At 37.2% G+C, this 20,815-nt stretch overlaps 1 long non-coding RNA gene across 2 annotated transcripts in view; it reads right to left on the minus strand.

Moving 5' to 3' along the window:
* The window catches only part of LOC149148685 (uncharacterized), a 110,899-nt gene that overhangs the window by 78,241 nt on the left and 11,843 nt on the right, over positions 1-20,815 (minus strand). The gene's annotated exons all lie outside the window — the stretch shown is intronic.

Below are 20,815 nucleotides of genomic sequence, written 5' to 3' on the forward strand. Positions count from 1 at the left end.
ACAAAGGATTTGAGTCCCCAGTATGGTCGCCACTATGTTATCACTCAGAAGTTTTCCCTAGAAGTTATCAAAAGAAGGAATAATCCGAAGGTAACCACAAACCAATCTTCAGACTCAGGTTCTAGCTAACCTAAGTCCAGAGAGGGCTCTCTCTTTATAATTTAAAATTGTTTGGGTGGGATTTTAGGCTGGTTCTTAATGTTCATAAGGTTTTGATTTTGGTTGGATGGTGGAATTCTAGGAATAGATGGGTAGAGCTAGCTTCTTCAAGCCATTGGGCTATAGAGTCAATAAAAGGATAGCATAACTGGATCAGATCATTAAAGGAAGTGTTTACAGGGCAGGCTAGCAAAACCAAAGGCAAATCTTCAAGGGTTGATGGATGGAATGATTCTGACCAGAGTAAAAGGGCACTTAATAACCCTTGGACCGGGATCAGAATGAGGAACAAGGAGTGATCATTAACAAAGGGCAATTAAGAATCCTTTGCTACATAGACTACAAGGGAAACTATGGAATCTAAGAAGCAGATAAGAATTCCCTAGCTAAGATAGTTTAGTAGAAAACATTAAGAATGTAAGCAGTCAAGACAGAGTGCATTGAAGAAAATTCTGAAATATCATTCCTAGTTTAACATTCAGATTTCATAGAAACACATATGATTATTAAGAAACATAAGGAAAAACAATAATACACATGAGAAAATACTTATTTGATTTTCACTTTACACAAGGATCCTGTAAAATCTCTGAACTTTATTCCATGATCCAGCAAGCCAATCCAGTTTTTGATACAATAATACTTTGATTTGAATGGAAAGTCTATAGAAATGTCTTTGAATCCACCCTAAATACTTCAAAATGTGAATTATTTATACAAAAATTATTACAAAGTATCTCATAATAGTTTGATATTTAATTAAGGAAATAAAAATATCTTCAAGCATGAAGATAGAGATAGATGGAAAACTGCATCATGCTGTCCCTTATATTGTGGTAGTGTGATCCGGATTTAAACCGGAATGCAACAAATTACAGAGATAACCATATACACAAAGATGCATCGGAAATAATACTTCATTGCATTAATGGAAAATACTGAAATATGCTTACAACCAGAAATGGAAATAAACCAGCTAGGGCAATGGTAGCCTATCTCTGAGAAGAGATGTGGTGGCTACATGCCTCTGAACTGTTCTGAATTGTGTTACAATGAGGCTCGAAGGCCTATTTATTGTTGAGAAACAATGGAAAACCCTTCACATCCCGAAACCTAACCCTAGAAGATGAAACGCCAAATTGTGGGCCCCGTTTGGGTAAATTGGTACATCAATTTCCCGGGGTCGTAACTTTGGCATACGATCTCCATTTGATGCGTATGATAGCTCGTTAGAAAGATCTATCCGAGTACTACCACTTTGGGAGGCAACATTGATCCATGGACCCATGTTGCCCTAGAAGTTCAGGACCCGAAAAACTGTTAAAAATAGTAAATTGTGCTACAATTTAGGAAACTGAAAAGACTGAAAGAGACAGTTGTGGGGGTCCAAATGGGATAGGTGGGTGGCCACCAACATCCACCTGGATCATTCCTCCCCCCTTAGGAAGCAATGGTCCCCATTGCGTTGAGTTCCTCCATCTGTTGAACTTGTCCTGCAATCTCTGATGTGTCCAGTAATGGTGGGAAGCATGGTCGACGATGGTCCACATTGAACATTTGGTGCAGGCGAAGGAATGGAGGAATGACGTGCTCCAAAGCATTGTTCCCCATAGCCTTGGTACTGCTGTAAGGACCATGTCGGAGTGGTCTGAGCTTCTGATGGGTTCTGGTAAGGCGTTCTTTCTGTCGATGCAACCAGACTTTATTGCCCACTTGAAACTTGTGTGGTACCCCTGTGGGTGAGGAGAAGTCGTTCCTGTGTTTTCTCATGACCGTATCCCTTTGTTGTTGCTGCTGCGTGGAGGAACCCTTTGCAGGGGTCATGAATGTAGCAACGATCTTCCCCTTACTTTGGCAGTGAACCAGACAGATGAATTTCCTAGTCTGTGACATGAGCTTGCTGCCTTTCTTGGTAGTGATCAAGGATGTGGCAGTAGGTGGGGCTACCTCTGGTATCCTGTATAATGAATTATTCAAAGAAATAATGAGAGCACGAGGCCTTGACTCATACACAGCATGTCGCCTCCACAAGTATGGCTGGCCTAATAGTACATCACAAACATCCAGAGGTGTAACATCACACAATACCTTGTCTATGAAGGGTTTGATGCTGTAGGGAAGGCAGCACTGCTGGCGAACTTTCAGATCTCGTCCTTCGTGAAGCCACCCGATACTGTACAGTTGTGGATGCGGTGTAGTCAGTAGGCCCAACCGCTTCACGACCTTTGCTAAAATGAGGTTCTTTTGGCTACCACTGTCGACAATGAATTGTAGCCGTGAACCCTTCACCCACATCTGTGAGTGGAAAAGACGCTCCCCTTCCTCTCGATTTTCGGGCTCATCTTTCTGAATCTTGGCGGTGGCAACAGTGGCGCTGGGATCTGCATCAATGATCTGCTTCCCTTTGCCATTCCCCTTGTCGAGTTCCGACTCAGGGTCGAAACATGCATCTGATTCGGAAGCCTTCAACTCGGCCACTAGCGACTGCTTGGTCCGACACTCACTTGTGTTATGAGTGGGACTCTTGGGGAACTCACACCACTTTCCTGTGTCCTTCTTTGGCTTCGTGGTGTTGTTCTTTTCTTGCGGCTTCAACGGGTTGTCTTGGGTCACCCCACCTTGGCTTTGTCCTTTGGGCTTCGGATTTGCAGATTCAAAGTCTCGCTTCTTCTATTTGAACTTTTGCTCGATTTTGACAGCGTATCGGTATGCTGTACCGAGTGAGGAGATGTTCAAGAATTGTATTTCTTCCTGGATGTACTTGTGCAGGCAGCCACGGTATTTGAGTTTCAAATGTTGCTCCGAATCCTTGATACCCAACTTTGTGCGAAGGGTATGGAAAAGATTGGTGAACTCCGGCACGTCTTGGTCCCTTCCCTGCCGCAGTGTGGTCCACTTTATGTATTCATCCTCATAGCTTCCGACAGGGTAGTACTGCTCCTTGATGGCATCCCGGAATGAATTCCAGGTGGGTGCGGCTGAAAATAGTGAGCCAGTGCTTTCATCCTTCTGCTCGCAGTAGGTTTCCCACCAGTCCTTGACGTGGGGGGCTACTTTGAGAAGAGCGAAAACAATCTTTTCCCGACTTGAAAATTCGTGAACAGAAAAATACCCATCTAGTATATTTAACCATTTATCTATAGCATCTACGTCTATCTAACCCTCGAATATGGGGATTTCAAAACCTACTTGTACCTTAAAGGGTGTGGCGTTTCCAGAGTAGCTGTTGGAAGCCGATGCGTCACCTCTGGGTAGCCGCTGAAGGATCTGCGCAAAGCTATCCATCATCGCATTCCTTTGCCACTCGAGGGCTTCTTCGAGCAAGATTTTGGTAGGATCTCCTACCCCCTTGTCTTTCTTCTCATCCACCATGGGAGACCGTCAGGATTTGCGAGGCTGGTCTTGTAAAGGTTCAACCAGTTCAAGCCCTAACTCCTTATATCCTGACCTTGTTGGGGACATGCAAAGAAAAACAGAGAAAAAGCAGACCGCTCTGATACCACTGATCCGGATTTAAATAGGAACACAACAAATTACAGAGATAACCATATACACAAAGATGCAGCGGAAATAATACTTCATTGCATTAATGGAAAATACTGAAATATGCTTACAACCAGAAATGGAAATAAACCAGCTAGGGCGATGGTAGCTTATCTCTGAGAAGAGATGTGGTGGCTACATGCCTCTGAACTGTTCTGAACTGTGTTACAATGAGGCTCGAAGGCCTATTTGTTGTTGAGAAACAATGGAAAACCCTTCACATCCTGAAACCTAACCCTAGAAGATGAAACGCCAAATTGTGGGCCCCGTTTGGGTAAATTGGTACATCAATTTCCCAGGGTCATAACTTTGGCATACGATCTCCGTTTGACGCGTATGATGGCTCGTTAGAAAGATCTATCCGAGTACTACCACTTTGGGAGGCAACATGGGTCCATGGACCCATGTAGCCCCAGATTTCCAAAAAAATGTCGTTTAGGGCCTCGAAACGGCTCTGGAAGTTCAGGACCCGAAAAACTGTTAAAAATAGTAAATTGTGCTACAATTTAGGAAACTGAAAAGACTGAAAGAGACAGTTGTGGGGGTCCAAATGGGATAGGTGGGTGGCCACCAACATCCACCTAGATCACAGTGCTGGCTGTTGCAATTAAGTTTTAGCCCTTTGAGCTAGCTGATATTTGTATGCTGGAATCATCTTTATCTTTCATTTTTCATTGCTACTCTTTAACCTACTACTCTTTGACCCTGTTTATCTGTCTCTTACCTGCCTTCAGATTTACTGTGGTAACTAATAGTAAATCTGTCATATTTTTCCACCATTCATCCTCAGGTAACTTTACTTTGAGCATTCTCCTGTAGATCTCATCTGCCTCTATGTATTTGGAAAAATTAGGCTTGGTGACAAACACGTGCTTCATCTCATGCTCCAGAAAGAATAGATCCTCTAAAGTATCATACAATACTTTCCCTGTTGGCAAGGCCTTGATACCTGAAGTGCTTGCTTGATCCTTGGCCAATTTCCTTAATCTGTCAGTGTAGTCAAATTGGGTCATAAGTTTATCATGGATGACCATAGGACTAGGAAGGCCTTTATCCCTCAAAATTTGAAACTTTGCCATGAATCTGTCAATGCCTACTTTCATGTTATGGCATTATTCCTCTAGGTTAACCATAAGATTTCTTTTGGAAAGAACCTTTTTAACTTCTAAGATAACTTTAGTTCTATCTTCTACGCCCATCTCATTAAGTTCATGTCTGTTCTTGCTATTGAAGAAATGGATGAGTTGATTAGCATCCTTAGGCTGCTCTCCTGAATCTTCCCTTACTTTCTTAATAGCCTTAGTGGTTACTTTCACCAGTTCTATTTGCTCAAATATTACTTGAATTGATGGCCAAATATCATTGACAAATTCAATGATATTGGCCCAAAGAATCTCCTTGGTCTGTCCTAGTGGCTTTTGCAGTGTTAAATCTTTCTCTAGGACCTTACTCTTCTCACCCATCCTTAGGGCTTTCTGTGTTTCTTCTCTCTGCTGTATTTGGGCAAGCTTACAGTCAGTTTCTAAGCTTGCCAGTTTCTCCTTAAGCCTTTTAAGTTTTTTTCTTGGATGGACATTTCCTCCATGGCTTTCACTAATTCTGTTGTCTTTTCTATTGAAGCACCTGCTGTTGTAGGCTCAGTTGTGACTGGCAGTGCTATGGCAGGTGGATTTTTTGGTGCTAAAGATGCTGCTAGTGTTGAGGGAACTGCAGTTGTTACTGTGGGAATGGCAGTTGTGGAAGTGGTGGCAAATTCACTTTGTTTGGACTGAATCAATGTGTCCAATTCTTTCTCTGTTTCTTTCAACTGGTCATTTAGCTTTAGGACCAAGTCCATAAGCTCTTCTTGTCCTTTTTGGGTCTCTAAGACTTCTGTTGTTTGTGGATGATGTAATGGTGGAATCTTGAGTTGCTTCTTTAAAGCAGTTATGTCATCATTTTTCTTCTTTATCAACTTTTTGGTGGCCTTCACATCTTTGGGATCATGTTCCAAATCAATGATTAAGTCCTCGAAGGACTTGATTCTAGTGTCGTTTGCCCGTGAACAGGCCTTCTCCAATTGGAATTGATCTGATATGTTATTTAGGGAATTTTGTAATTAGTGAGGTGTAATGGCTTTCCTTGTCAAGGTGGAGTGAATCATCTCCCTTGTTTGCTTGTGCAGCTCAATCTGGTCAATAGGATGTATGTCCTTCGCCAACACTTAGAAATATATCTTCTTGAAGTCAACTGCTGTTCTTGGTTGCTGAGTGGTAGGTTTCACAAATGTCATTTGCATTTTGCCTTCTTTAACATCATAGGCTGACATAAGCCTTGTCTAGTTTATAGGTGCCATTTTTAGGTACTATGCATAAATCTGGGCTTTTAGCCTCTCATTCCTGGCTTTTATATCCTTCTACTTTTCTCTAATGTCTTGGTCCCTGTCAGCTAGCATACTAAATGAGGACACTTTAACACTCTGTTGCCTTTCCAACATCTAAGTATGTGATATGGAAGGTTCTAGTGTGCCCCTAGAAGGGGTGGCAGGCCTGCTTTTTTCTCTTTCTGTGCTGGTGGCCTCAACTGTTTCTTCTATGAATTGCTATTCAGAAACATGATTTAACCTCTGACTTTTGACTAGGCTAGTCTCTGCATACATTTGTGTAGTTGCTTTGCCTGATGTGGTGGCCTCTTCCGTATTCCTTTTGAGGCTTTTCTCCTCATTTAGAGGAGTTTACAAGGTGGGGGGAGTACTCATGATGGGCTCTGATATACCTGTTTGAGTCAATTCCTTTGATATGCCTGTCTGTTCTGACTCTTCTTGCACCTTGGATTCTTCTTCTTTATGTGATTCACTCTATGCCTGAGATGCTCCCTGTGCCTATGATTCTTCTTGGATTATAGACTCTCCTTGGACTTTAGATTCTCCTGGCACTTATAGGAAAGAACCCTCATCAAGCCTTTTCTCTAGATCAATTAGATCATTTTCAACTGCAACTTCAGTGCTATCCCTGTCTACTAAATTATTCTCCACCCATTCCAATTGATTTGCATATTTCTCTATCTCAAGGATTTGGTGGTTAATGTAGGGAGCCATCTTGTTTTTTTGTCTTCTGTTGCAGATGAAGTCACAAGGGTCATATCTCCACATGAAGCTCTATTTTAGTTTAAGTCTCTGAAGGATTTCATCTGCTTTTCTTCCAGCTTCTCGGCTATTACATACAAAGGGGCCTAGTTGATATTTGATTTTGAGCTGGGCCTTCTTTTTGGCCTTAATAAAATGCACCTCATATTAGTTGATTATCTGTCTGTAGTACTCCAGAGCAAATAACCTCATTGTGAGGTATCTGCGGCCGACTCACAACCATAGATCCTAATTTCTGTATGATTTTGGTACAAGTACCAATCTCCCACTTTGTGTTGTTTTGACAGTTGCAGGATCCTCCTGATATCTGAACTGATTCTTGGAGGAGGACTTCCTAGTAGAATGGTCAATACTGGATATACAAAAATATCTATGAAGTCTATGTATGGATATGGGGGATCATACTTATGGATCAAAGGAGTCTAGAAAATCACTGACCTAGGATAACTTTTACTATCAAGCTTTTGGAGAGTGAAGGGGAACTTGTCAGCTTGGTAATGTAAGAAAAGGTGGCACAAAACTGAAGAATACTTAAAAAATCTCTCAGTACTCATTCTAAGGAATTGGTCATGCATTTTGTCAACTATGAACTTGGCATAATCATATATGACAGTAGGAGGCTGTCCTGGAGAGAAAATGGACATGAAGGCTAAGATGATTTCATCTATGTACTCACTGGTGGTATAGCCTAAAATACTAGATATCATTGCTACAATGTCCTAGCTAAATTGAGAAAATATGGTATATATGTATGGGGGAGGATCTTTTGGGATATGTTTTTCTTCTACAATAAAAGATTGGAACATTTCAGCAAGATTGGTAGTGGTAAGCTTGGGAAAGCTGTCTAGTAGGTCTCTAATGGAAATAGGGGTTAAGTTCTGCCCTGGTTGCAGCTGCAACATTTCATTGATTGACTCGACAGTGATGGTGAAAAGTATGGTATGGTCAGGAGACATCACTGCTCTTTGACTAGGAATGTAGTTTGCATGGCAATAATGGACAATCTCTGGAAATATGTGCACCTCAGGGAATTGGTACTTGGACAAATTAGACTCCTAAAGACCTATTTTATCAGCATGGTTTAGATATTGGTCTCTGTATCAACAATATAATTTAAGAGGGGATTCATGGACAGACATGTCCTTGATTTGGAATTATTTGTTAGCAAGGGGAAGGTAATCCAGGTCTAGGTGAGGAGTAGTAATTGGCCTGACATCCATGGCAATTAGGGCAACCATTCTTAGTTCTTGTGGATTTAAGAATGGGGAAGGTAAATTTCCTGTCTTTAAGGTAATGATGGTTCAATTCCAGGTGGGTTTTAAGTTACTGAATTTCCCTTTAATTTCAATTAAGAAAGCTTAGTGACTGGTTCGGAAATTAATAGGGCTTTTAGTGGATTCTGGCTTAAATACCTAGAATTTGGAGTAAATTGGGTCTGAACCAGGTAACTAGAAATTTTGAATGGTTGAAAAGGCTTCAATTAGGCTGGAAGGCAATCTGGGAGCTTTTGGCGTCTTCTAAGTGAAAGTGTACGTGAGTTGATGGCATTCAACGTTCACAGGCGCGTGCATGGAAAATTACAGTTAAAAAAATGATAAAACAATGCTTTGGGGCTTTTTTGGATTTATGCGTGAAAATTCAGTTTGGCGAGTATGGGTGAATAGTGACAATTTTTTGCATAGCGAGGTGAACAGTGATTGTTTTGACAGGTAGCAGGCTAGCAGTAAGTGGTTTACTTTGCACAGCCTTTGGGTGCTTGGCGGTATTGGGGGGAGGCCACTCGATTCCATTCATTGAGTGCCACGTCACTTCGGGGGCCCAACAGAAAACAACCCATTTCGGGCGGGTATTGTTAGGATTTCGGGCCCTTCCGAAATCAGCATGGGCTGTCGCATGGGGAGGGGAAATATCGTGTAGTGGTTGGGCATGGCAATTGCATGGAAGGTAATGGAGGGGCCCAACGAGCATTTAGGCACGGTCGTTTTAGCTTAATGGGGGGTTAAGGCGGGGATTAAAGCGTTGGGCGAGATATGATTGGTGGATGGTTTGACTTTAATTAATCAAAGATTGATTAATTATGTCATTTGTCAGGTTTAAGATAATATAAAGTTTATTTTTCAAACTTCGGGGTAGGGATATTAATATTAAAGGGGTTTGGTAAATATATATGGGAAAGGGTTTATTTTTCGGGAATTAATACATAAATAATATTAAAAGTTAATATGAAAAAGGCGGAAAATGGATTGCGCTAAGCACAATGCATTTTTGTGATTCATTTGCTTTTTACATAGAAACATTATAACTTAGGCAAAGTGTATTTTTGTGGGTTTTCATAAAAAGGGGTGTCCATAGGGGTGATTTCTTTTCCTTAGGAAAAAATAGAGTTTGACCTTAGGAAAAGGGATTTATAAGGGAAAATGAATGAACTGAAGGGATAAATGATTTTGAGGGGATCTTATTACTTAAGACGTATAAGTCATTGAGCCGAAGGTCCGCTCCCTCCAGAAGTCTCAGAAATGCTATGAGCCCTTTGACTTAAGATTTTGGGTACTTCAAACTTATTGTGGGAAATTGGTTAAGTAAAGGGTGAAATGAGTGAGGGGAAATTAATTAATTTGACTTTGTGAATTTATGCCAATCCATTTTCTCATTCATACTTAGAAATTTCATGATGAGGGTGATAAATATGCTTTTGTCTAACAATCATCACAATTCTACAACCTTTCTTCTACATACCCATCTACTCATCCTACCATTTTTACTTCTCTTTATTAGGGCGCATTTAAGCTAGCAAACCCTTATCAAACATTTTTCTTTTCTTTACAATGGGAATCTAACTAAATCTAACCTTATTACATCCAAGGGCTGAGATTAAACAGTTGAGCTCCTTTTATTTACTCTACCTAATCTACTTATCTTCCAAGATTAAATAGTTTGGTTAGATTTTATTCTCTAACTATAGACATGAAATTGAAACATGAAATAGTCAAGTTTAAACATTTTTACTATCATGGATTGTGGCAAAGATTACAAGCTACACGCAATCATTTATTTTGCACAAAAAGTAAATAGTAGTGGAATTTTGACTAGCACACTTTCATTGTGTTTTCTTTTCTTGGGGTTCATTTTTTTATCTTTTTTTTTTGACATTTTATTCTTTTTGTCATTTGATTTTTCTTTTAGGACATACCCTCTTTACATTTTTTAATTTTTTGAATATGGAAAACATTTGTAGAAAGCAAAGGTATGTACATATTACAGGTTTAATCTCAGTCATTAAAAAATTATGACTCCTATTGGTATAGGAACCTAACACATTACTACATCAACATGCATCATGATTAATCAAGAAAAGATAGAGGCCTTTATTATTTGGCAGGAAGACTTTCTAGATTGGCATGTCAATTAGGGGATTATTATTTCTTAATAGAGTTTAAGGTTGGGTTCCCTCACTTGCCTTGATAGTTCCTATTCATAGAAACTTGAGGTAAGAGAATTTAAAGAAACTCTTCAAGTTATGATCATTTATGTGTTATTTTTACATAGTAAGGAAGGAACTAAAACTATTTTTTGATATTTTGTAGTAACATTTATGCTTGTCTCTAAAATAGAAGCTAAGCTTCCTAATACAAATCATTTTGTTCAAAATAAACCTAGTCATATGCTTTGTTTACCTCCAAGATGGTAATAATTCCATTAACTATTGATCACATAAATTTTGTTTCTCACCCCCATCATTTATCGCATTCTCGATGATTTTGAGAAAGTGATTCTCAAAATATCCTTGAGAGGCCCTCAAAATAGAATCAAAAGATCCTCCAAGACCTCGTCATGGCACAAAGATCAAGTCAGCCTACATGAAGGGACAAGTCGGCTTAAAGAGAGAAATTTGTACCCCTCACAAGCCTATAAATAAGAAGGAACTCAACCTCATTATGACTCACCAAAATAAAGTTCAATCTTCTCAAGATAGAAGATGGTAAAAAGATGGAAAGGAAGGAGAAGAACTAGATCTAAGTTTTTGGGCCTCTCTCTCTCTCGTGTTAGGTTTTCTACATTTGATGGGCAAAAGAATTTGCTAGGGAAGTCGAAGTTGCAGAAGAATTTGTTGGGCAAGTCAAATTTTCAGAAGAGTTTGTTGGGCATATCAAAATTACAAAAGAATGTGTTGGGTAGGTCGAAGTTCCAAAAAAATCTTGCGGGCAAGTTGAAATTGCAGAAGTTGCTAGAATCAACTTCTTGGCATTTTCCCTATTTCATGCAGTTTCATAAAAAGTATACACTGAGTTTCTAGCACTTTCTGGACTGTTACCCTACCCATTTACAAAAATTCATTCCTTAACATTTCCTAATTCTCATTTCCTTCAATTCCTTGATTATTTTGATTTTGACTTATTTGGGGTATAGTGATGGGATTTTTAACTTTCACAATAATAGTAAACCCTTAAAATAATCCAAATCCTGTTATAATCCTTCATTCTAGTTTATCATTTGGTTTCTCATTATTTTGTTGCTAAGATGGAACACTTGAAGAAAGCAACTAACAATTAATTCCTTGGAGAGGAGCATAAAATGATCTCTTTTATTTCGGTGGGAACAAGTGTCAAATAATACACAAACTCCTCAACCTTTTTTATATAAGATAAGTGTTGACGAATGTATAGGAATATATCAAAATAACTAACAACACAGTTAAAACCTCAAATTCTTTTACAACCATTTGGAAACAAAATGTTGCGTTGAAATGCATCTGGATAACTAGAAATAGAAGGTAAAACATAATGTATTTTCGATAGCCCTCTCAATAAAAAAAGAGCTAAAACCTACTATATTTTTGGCAACCCTTCAAAGTTTGGACCATACTAATCCTACCAGCCATTCATGTCTTGACAATTCTCTTAAGCCACTTTGGAAATGAAACAGAAGAAATCCCTGCTAAAACTCAAAATAAAAACTTAATAAAAAATTCGCAAATGTTAGTTATGGTTGTTTTATATTCAAAGGAAATTTTAGGATTATTTCAAATAGTGTCATTTGAATTAGTAAAATGAGATAGGTTTCCTATAAGAAACCATCCATTTTGCATGATGTTATGTAATTTTCGTTTGTTAAAATTGAAGACAAATATGTTCAATTAAATCCCACAAATTTTATTATTCTCTTAAAGTATCTCCCAAGGTTCTTTAAGAAAATCATTACCCTTGAAGTCGCTCCCCAAGGTTCTTTAAGAAAATTATTTACCCTTGCAAACCCCCAAGTTCAGGGGCTGGTTTCCAAGTTATTCAATCTAATTAAACTATCACTACAAAATGACAGTTAAGCGACCCTATCTACTCAACATGGAAACTTATTCTTCGTCATGGGGTTGCATACAGAACCACATTGTCATTTTCGAAGCTTAAAATAAACCAAAAAACTACAAGCCCTAAATTTATCAGACCTTGATGATTTTAATGAGACCCCCGAAAAAAACACATATAAAACCACAATCTATTCCAAAATAGTCTTTTTACTTAAGAAATAAGATTGAAGACCCAATACATTGTTCAATGACTAAAATGTATAGCCAAGAATGGCTGACTTAAGACAACTTCATTAGAAATATTGGGTATGAAACCTCAAACTAAGAAGAAAACATGAAGATACGAACCTCGTGTCTAGAGAAATATTTTGGACCATAAGGATAGTGGGTAGAATGGAGTGCATGTCTCTAAACCTCTCTCGTTCCTTGTATTGATTGCTCTCGCTACAATCCTCGTAACGTCTTCTATGAGGAGGGCTTTGGCTCCTTCTAGGGATGTAGCTTCTGCTGCAGCTCTGGTTTCCTCCCATTTTGCCCCCTACGGAACTGTTTGATATGAGTCAAATGTGAGAGAATCTATGAACAAGTATTTACACAGATAGCTTTGCTCTCTGGCTTGTTGTGGCTATCTAGCTGATGTGTCAAATGCTTTCTTGGAAGTATTGTGATAGTCCTCGGCTTCATAAATGGAGAGAGGGCAAAGGAATGAACTTAAGTGTGTGGGATAATAATGGTTTATCTCAATTCTTTAACTCACATTAAATTGATATAAATTAAGATTATACATAAATCATTTATAAATTAGGTAATTATTTATTATTAAATTGGGATTTTATATAAATTATTTATTTATTTATTAATGTTAATTTATAGTGATTTTTAATATATTTTTGTTAAATAGAATTATTTGAATTATTATTGTATCAAGATTTTTGTTGATTTTTCTATTATTATATTTTAATCCACTTTAAACATGTTTAAAATATGCTTTCATCTTCATGTGTGGAGGTTATCTATTTGCATATTCAAAGAGTTGTTTTTACCTTTATATGTGGAGGTTATCTACTTGCATATTCAAAGAGTTTTGATGTAGCTTTTTCCATCTCTGAGATCTATTTTACAAACTTTTCAGATATGAAAATAAAACAAAAAAAATATACCCGCAAGAGTGGTTAGTCCTTCAAGCAACAATAATGAAACCCTCTAACTCCTGGTCTTTGATTCTGGTAGTTGATCTATTGTTTTAAACCCTTGAGGATCTCAATTATAGATAATGCTCTCATACCATGTAAGATTATTCTAATTCAAGAGGACAATTGTCCTATGTTTCTTCTCAAATAACTCAAATCTTGAATTACTTTAATAACTGAATAAAATTATAAACATGCAACAGTCACACATATAACTGGAAAGCCTAAACAGTGGACGCAGAATAGCTTTTCAAGTACACACATAATTTTGTCCTTCAAATTAGCTTATCATTAATAACCAAAAAATTACAAGGACACATCAAAATTGAGGTTTCCCACTTCCTGGACACTCAGGTATTCTCTATCTCGTCGTTGGATACTCAAACCCACACTTTACTGAATTGTTGTATAACACTATTCAATATGGATTATGATATGACCTTGGCTCCTCTCCTGTGCTTTGAATCTGCTCAGTTGATCTTTCTCTAATCTCTTGTCTTTTTGATGTTCAAAAATGTTTGCATAAAACTTCTCTCATCTTGTTCTGTTTATGCTCTCAGACTCTAATTGAGAAAATTAATCTCCCCTAACTTAGCAACTAATCTCCTTAATCTGAGCAACCACCTTTTCTCAACACTTATGTGTACAACTAATATTAGATCAAATACAAATCACTAATATTATGAAAATATCTAGAATATTTCATTTAGATTTTTAAAGAGTTAGCAGATCTAGTGAAATTGATCTTTCACTTTTATTTACTAAGTGAAATTACAAGATGGTATTATTTCACAGTTTTACTAGGTGGTCACCAAAAGTTTTCTTGAAACTAAATGCAAAATATCTTTCCTCACTATGGATTAGTTGCCTCATGACTTAAGGCCATATGATCACCTTAAGACGAAGCTATAAAATCCTTGGATTAATAGCATGTTGCAGATGATTGCATTCTCGATATTCAAAGGGAACTATGAAGTTTGGATACAGCTATTGATGTTGTCTATCCAACAAGATGACGATCCTCTCCTTCACCAATCATATGCCTTGATTTGAAGACAATTTATGGATAGCTACTCATTAAGATAATATTATCTACACAGATTATCCTCCTTAGTATCTGGCATAATAAATTCCTTTAATTCTACACACAGTGGTACTTGTGATATATCATAAATTCCTTTAATACAACTTGTTGAAGTATGTCCTTAATGATCTTATGGACCATAAAAAGGAACTTGAAAATTTAGTGGAAAACTGTCTCACTCAAAAGGAAAGTGCCAATAAGTCGTGTGCCTTTGTTATTTTTTGCCAATATCTTCAGGCTCATGAAGTTCTTGTGAAAACCATACTTCACACATTTCTTTAGATTTAAAAAATGTCCCAGCCAGACAACAAGGATATAGTTAACTGAGCTCTGCATATATTCATACAACAACTATCACATATATTTCTCTTGGTAGAAAGCAAGATACCTCTAAGGATCCATTATATGAATGAAATACTAGTTGAAGAGTGCCATTCAATTTCTAATTTGGTTCACATTTTCTAGCTTACTTATGACATTCAAACTTGTTTTATAGCTACCAAGCCCAAATTGTGTCATAGATGCTAAATTCTCTCTGTCGCCTTGGACTGTATCAAAACACTCCCCTAGAAAATAGACATCTAGCTATAGAGCTCGTTGGGCTTGTTGTTGCATGGGAAAAACAACATCAAGCAGAAGCACAGGCAACATCAGACACAAAGGGGCATGTTCAATCTATGGATATGCCACTTTTGACTCCAACTGTAGGAGGTTACATGATCAGAGTAACAGTACATGCAAAACATCCATCTAATGCTTCAGGCTTTCCAGATTCTTTAACCAAGAAAGTTAAAAAATAAAGTGGCCTTCCTAATTTTGAACCCAAGGATAAAGAAATGTCTACAATATACAGAGAGATGTTAAAGCTGTTATCGGAGGCTTTGGAGGTTTGGCTAGCATTTAACGTAAAGCTCAATAATTTGGAGGCTATAAATTGTTCACAAGAAAAAGATTATGGTAGGAAATCCTACATCTAAAATACATTTCCCTCAGAACTATCACAAATTGAATGAGATCCCCATACAAGAACCAAAAAAGGGGGTAAATTTTTTGGAAAGATATATCATCTTCTTACCATTTAATTGGATCTTACCTAATTTGGAAAGTAGGAAACAAGGCTAGCATCCAAGTGGCTACAAATTTTTGGATAGGAAAAGAGGTACACTACAAAATGCCAGGTGAGCTCATGGAGGCTTTTAAGCTTTAAAGGCATTTAGCACCTAGTAGATCTATATTTCCCACACACTCACCAATCCCTAGATTAGGTCTAGAGTAGCAATATCAACTTGGGGCTAATAGGGCCAGCAACAATCCAATGGGAGGAGATGAGACTTCAACTAAATAAGGCTAGAATCAAGAGAAGGTGAGAAGAGGATTCAAATGCTTGGAGTGAAAATCCAACCTAGGGTACCTACTCAATTAAATTGGCATATGAATTGATTTTTAACCACCAACAAATCCAAGACCCACCACCTTCATAGTGGAGCATTATCTGGAAGGTCAAGGCTCCCCCCAAATCCATCCACTTCACATAGTTGGCACTAAGAAATACCATTTTCACATGCAATAATATTCGATGCAAAAGTTTGGAAGGCCCAAGAAAATGTCCCCTACATGAAAGAGAGATGGTAAATCACTTGTTCATAAATTGCACTTCTCTCTAGAGGTCTGAAGCACCATTGGGGCACCTTCCCTTTTAAAGGAAACTAGGTAGGGAATTCACTAAAAACCCCACTAGCTGTATTATCATACAAGGTGGAAATACATAGGAATTATACAAAGCCTTAGCTCTCACAGCTAGCAAGCTCTTAGTACAATCCTTACAGATGCTCACAGTCAATCTTGGCTTCTCTCAAGCCTTCCTCTTTACCCTTCAAGCTCCTATTTCCTTGTGTTGTTTCTCTGGGATGATTTTCCTTCAACCAAGTGGAACACTATCTCACACACTGTTAGAACTACACAATCCTCAAGGAATAATTCCTTCTGCATGCATGAGTTTTATTTATAAGAAAACATATGTAACTAATAGAACACCGTCCTTGACTTTAATCTCAACTCGGTCTTTCTCAAAATAGACATGCATGAGTTTCTGATGAGGGAATCTTTAGTTAAATGGAGTAACACTAGTTGGATGCATGCATGCATCAATGGACTGTTAACTCACCATTAGTTCCTCAAACAGTTTGGAACTAATTTAACTAGAGCATCTTCTAAAACTCAATTTCAAACATTATGATCTTGATGATGCAACTTTATTTGTCAAGAAAGTTGGAAAAACAGTTGTATATCTTGTGGTATATGTAGAAGATCTTTTGATGACAGGGAACAATGAAAGCTACATTGCATCCATAAAGAAGGAATTGAAAAAAGGTTTTGAAATGACTGATTTGGGCTATGTTCATTACAATCTTAGTATTGAAGTAGCTCAACATCCAAAGTCCATATTCCTTTCCCAAAAGAAGTACATTGGAGATCTGTTGAACAAGTTTGGCATGACAGAATGCAATCCTCTTACTACTCCAATGGAACAAAACTTAAAGCTCACATCCATTGAAGGAAAAGAATTTGAGGATGCAACAAAGTATAGACAGCTTGTAGGAAGTCTCAACTACCTAACTACTACCAGACCAAACATTTCGTTTGCTGTTGGAATCCTCTCCAGGTTTATGCAAAAGCCTTGTGAGGGACATTGGTCTACTGCAAAAAGAGTTCTAAGGTACTTGAAGGGAACTCAATACTTTGGAATCAAGTATACACAAGTGGACGACTTCAGATTGATTGGATACTCTGATTCAAAGTTCAATGGAGACAAAGAAACTGGGGTATCTACTTTAGGTTATGCTATGAGTCTTGGATCAGGAGTTGTCTCCTGGAGATCACACAAACAATTAGTTCCAGCAGATTTCAAAACATAAGTAGAATATGTGGCAGCAGCTGAGGCAACAAAAGAAATTGCGTGGCTTAGGAAAATTCTTGAAGATTTGCAGGTAAAACAAGAACAATCGACTCCACTCATGATTGACAATACCTTGGCAATAAAGTTGGCCAAGAACCCAAAGTTTCATGATCGAACAAAGCACATCAATACTAAAAATCATCTGATTCGACATCATGTTGAGGCCAAAACAATCCATCTTCGCCATTGTTCCACTAATGAGAAAATTGCAGACATCTTCACTAAAGAGCTCGAAAGAGAAAAGCATGAACGATTCATAACGATGCTTGGACTCACCAACATCCCTTCAGATTAAGGGGGGAATGTTGACACCTAATCATCAAGATTGGGTGAATAAGTGTAACTAATGTAAATAAATAATAAGAAATATGAATAGTCATCAGGAGATGAAGTGAACAGTATCTCCATCATGTATATAATAAAGACCAACCTGAATGAATATGAATAAGTTGTTTTTGAGGAGTCACTGCCTGGTTTGACAACTATAATTAAATTTAGTCATTCAAAATTATTGTTTTAATTTTTAATTTATTTTTAAATGAGTATAAATTCAAATTTAAAGAAAAAATTGTTGGAAAGGCGAAGGAGACAAAGCATGAATTTACACAAATAACACGAGCCACTGCTCTACTATTGATCACACAAAACATGATGCTTACAATGATACTTTTCTATCTAGCTACTCATCTGACATGTATCCACATGCAACCACATGTCTATCACTTAACTCGACTTGACTAACACTCAAATACTCAATCACTCAATCACTTACTTAACTCACTCTCTATGTTTAGCTAACTCCAGATGCAGGAGTAATTACAATTTCTAACACTCCCCCTTAATTACGACTGTATGACTCAACATAACTCAACATGACTCAACTATATCTACTAGGCTTACAATAGAAATTGACTCAGCTATCACTCAAACTTGTCTGCTGGTCTATGTCTCAACTAGGGTTACAATGGCTCAAGACTTTCACAATTTTGCATTTTTTTCTCGTCTTCCAAATTTTATATCCTTGAAATTGTTTCATTCTCTGTTGCGCTTTATTGTTGTAGGCTCCATATTCCTTTATTTGTTGTTGCATCAATTTTTCTTTTACTTTTCTTGAATTTGTGCTGAAACACAATATTATCTTGTCTACTACACCTTCCTCTTCAAATATTAGTCCAACTGCCAAAACATTGCATCTTCAAACTATCTTCTTTTCTCTGCTTCTTGTGCTTCATATTCATGACGTTCTTTCTGCCATATTTCTTGATAGAAAAATATTATCTCTTTTTTACTCCATTGTTGAAAAATGGTTTCAATGCATTCATTTTTGTCTTCAAAAACATCCATATCATTCTTTTCACTTCCATCATCAAGTACTACTACTTTTTCCGTGTTATCTGCACACTCAAGATCATTATTCACCATTTCATTAATTTCTTTTATTCTAGCTACTGCTTTAAGACTCACATCAATTTGTTCTATTGGTTTCTGAATCCATTCTTCAATAAGCTTCAAATCTACATCAAATTTATTAACAACCTTGTTTTCAACTTCTTTGCCCATGCTATTCTGAACTCCTGCATATTCAAAAACAATGTTAAAAACATCTTTAATATGGCTCTCTTCAGTGAGAGCTTCTTGCTTTACATATACATATGCCTTCTTTTCAACTGCATGGAGGTTGTCTTCCACTGTTATGCTGTTAGCGGAAATTTTAATAAAAAATTCTTCAATCACTTTATCATGTTCTTGATCATCAACTGCTGATAGATGACACACTGCTTCATGAGGAGTTCCAACTGCTTCATATGTTGCTGCTACAATGTTAGCTTCAAACTTTCAATGTTTCATCAAACATTGCACTTACCATATTGTCACAATTAATCCTTGTTTCAAAAAAGAAACTACAAATATCATCAACATAATGATCTTTCACACTATGGTGGGATATCCGAGTATGCATGTGTTCATTGTCAATTTCATTCACAATTTCAACTTCACCAAATCCATCAGCGGTGGCTCAATTCACCAATTCACATATGACTTTGCAGTCATCATCCATGTGTCTCATCACAGTAGGATTCACCATCATCTGTATCATCCACATTATAGTGGAGTCCTTGAACATTTATTTACTCTTGCTTTGTTTCACACATAAACACAGAGGCTTCAACTTTTCTCTCTGCAATCTTTGTTGCATATTCTTCATCCATATGCATGCTTGAATAATGGGTTTCAATTTTATGGTGTTGACAACTCAAAAATACTCAAAACCACAAAAAAAACCTTGTCTCCAGCGCATTCAAATAATCCTTTCATAAACCTCCATAATCATTTTTTCTTTTAAAACTAATTTACGCTTGATTTTTCAAAAGACCATCTTTTAATACCATACGAGGGCAAACACCACGTGACTTTAAAAATATATCTGAAAAATATAGTTTCAAATCGGGTTCATGAATACGAACCTTAAAAGGATACTTGGCTTGCTACAGTTGTGGTTGCGGCCTTTTTCCTCTGGATTTGACTATCGCTCGACGTTCAACAAATATCACGATGAATTTGCGGTACCAAAATCGAAAGAATTCAACGCAACATGCTTGCGCTACCAAAATGGAAGGAAATCAGCATGCTCTTAATTTTTTCTAATGTGACTTTTCTCTCGTTCTTTCCTGTACCGGCTACATCACGTGTGGTTCTCTTTAATTAGCAACTGGGACTCACTACCTCTTCCTCGAGGATTGGTTGTGATTGATGTTTGCACACAGCGTGGCTATGCAGGCTGAGGTTGTGATTTCACACACGCGCGAATATCTCCTGCGAAATATACTCACACATCGTGGCTCCTCCAGCTCTAATAATAAACAATTAACTTTCTTTGCAGACTGCGGCTACATTTCTCTGATATATGGGGTTTGATTTGCTTTGATATCAATTTGTTGGAATGAACTAGGAGACAAAACACGAATTCACACAAATATCACGAGTCACTACTCTTCTATTAATCATGAGTTGCTACTCTTCTATTAATCACACAAAACATCTTACAATGAACCTGGTCAAGAGTATTTATATTTTTCTAGCTAGCTACTCACCTTGACATGCAGCCACATGTCTATTACTTAATTAGACTTCACTAACACAAAAATACTCAATCACTCAATCACTTAGTTAAGTCACTCTTTATGTTTAACTAACTCCACATGCGGAAGTAATTACAATTTGTAAGAAAATTGTGCATACACTTTCATAAAATTTAGCATCATTATAAAATAAAAAATATTTAATATAAAATGTAATTTTAAATATTTATTATTAATGGTTAATTTAAAATATAAAATTAATAAATTAACTATTATTAAAAAAAATAATATTAAATAATTTATTCTTAAAATAATATTGAATATTTCTTATTTATATTTATAATTATATTATATTATATTACTAATTCATAATTATA

Source organism: Pinus tabuliformis, chromosome 9, assembly GCF_031772625.1.
Source record: "Pinus tabuliformis cultivar Carrire ecotype Pingquan chromosome 9, CPIR1, whole genome shotgun sequence".
Lineage (NCBI taxonomy): Eukaryota > Viridiplantae > Streptophyta > Pinopsida > Pinales > Pinaceae > Pinus > Pinus tabuliformis.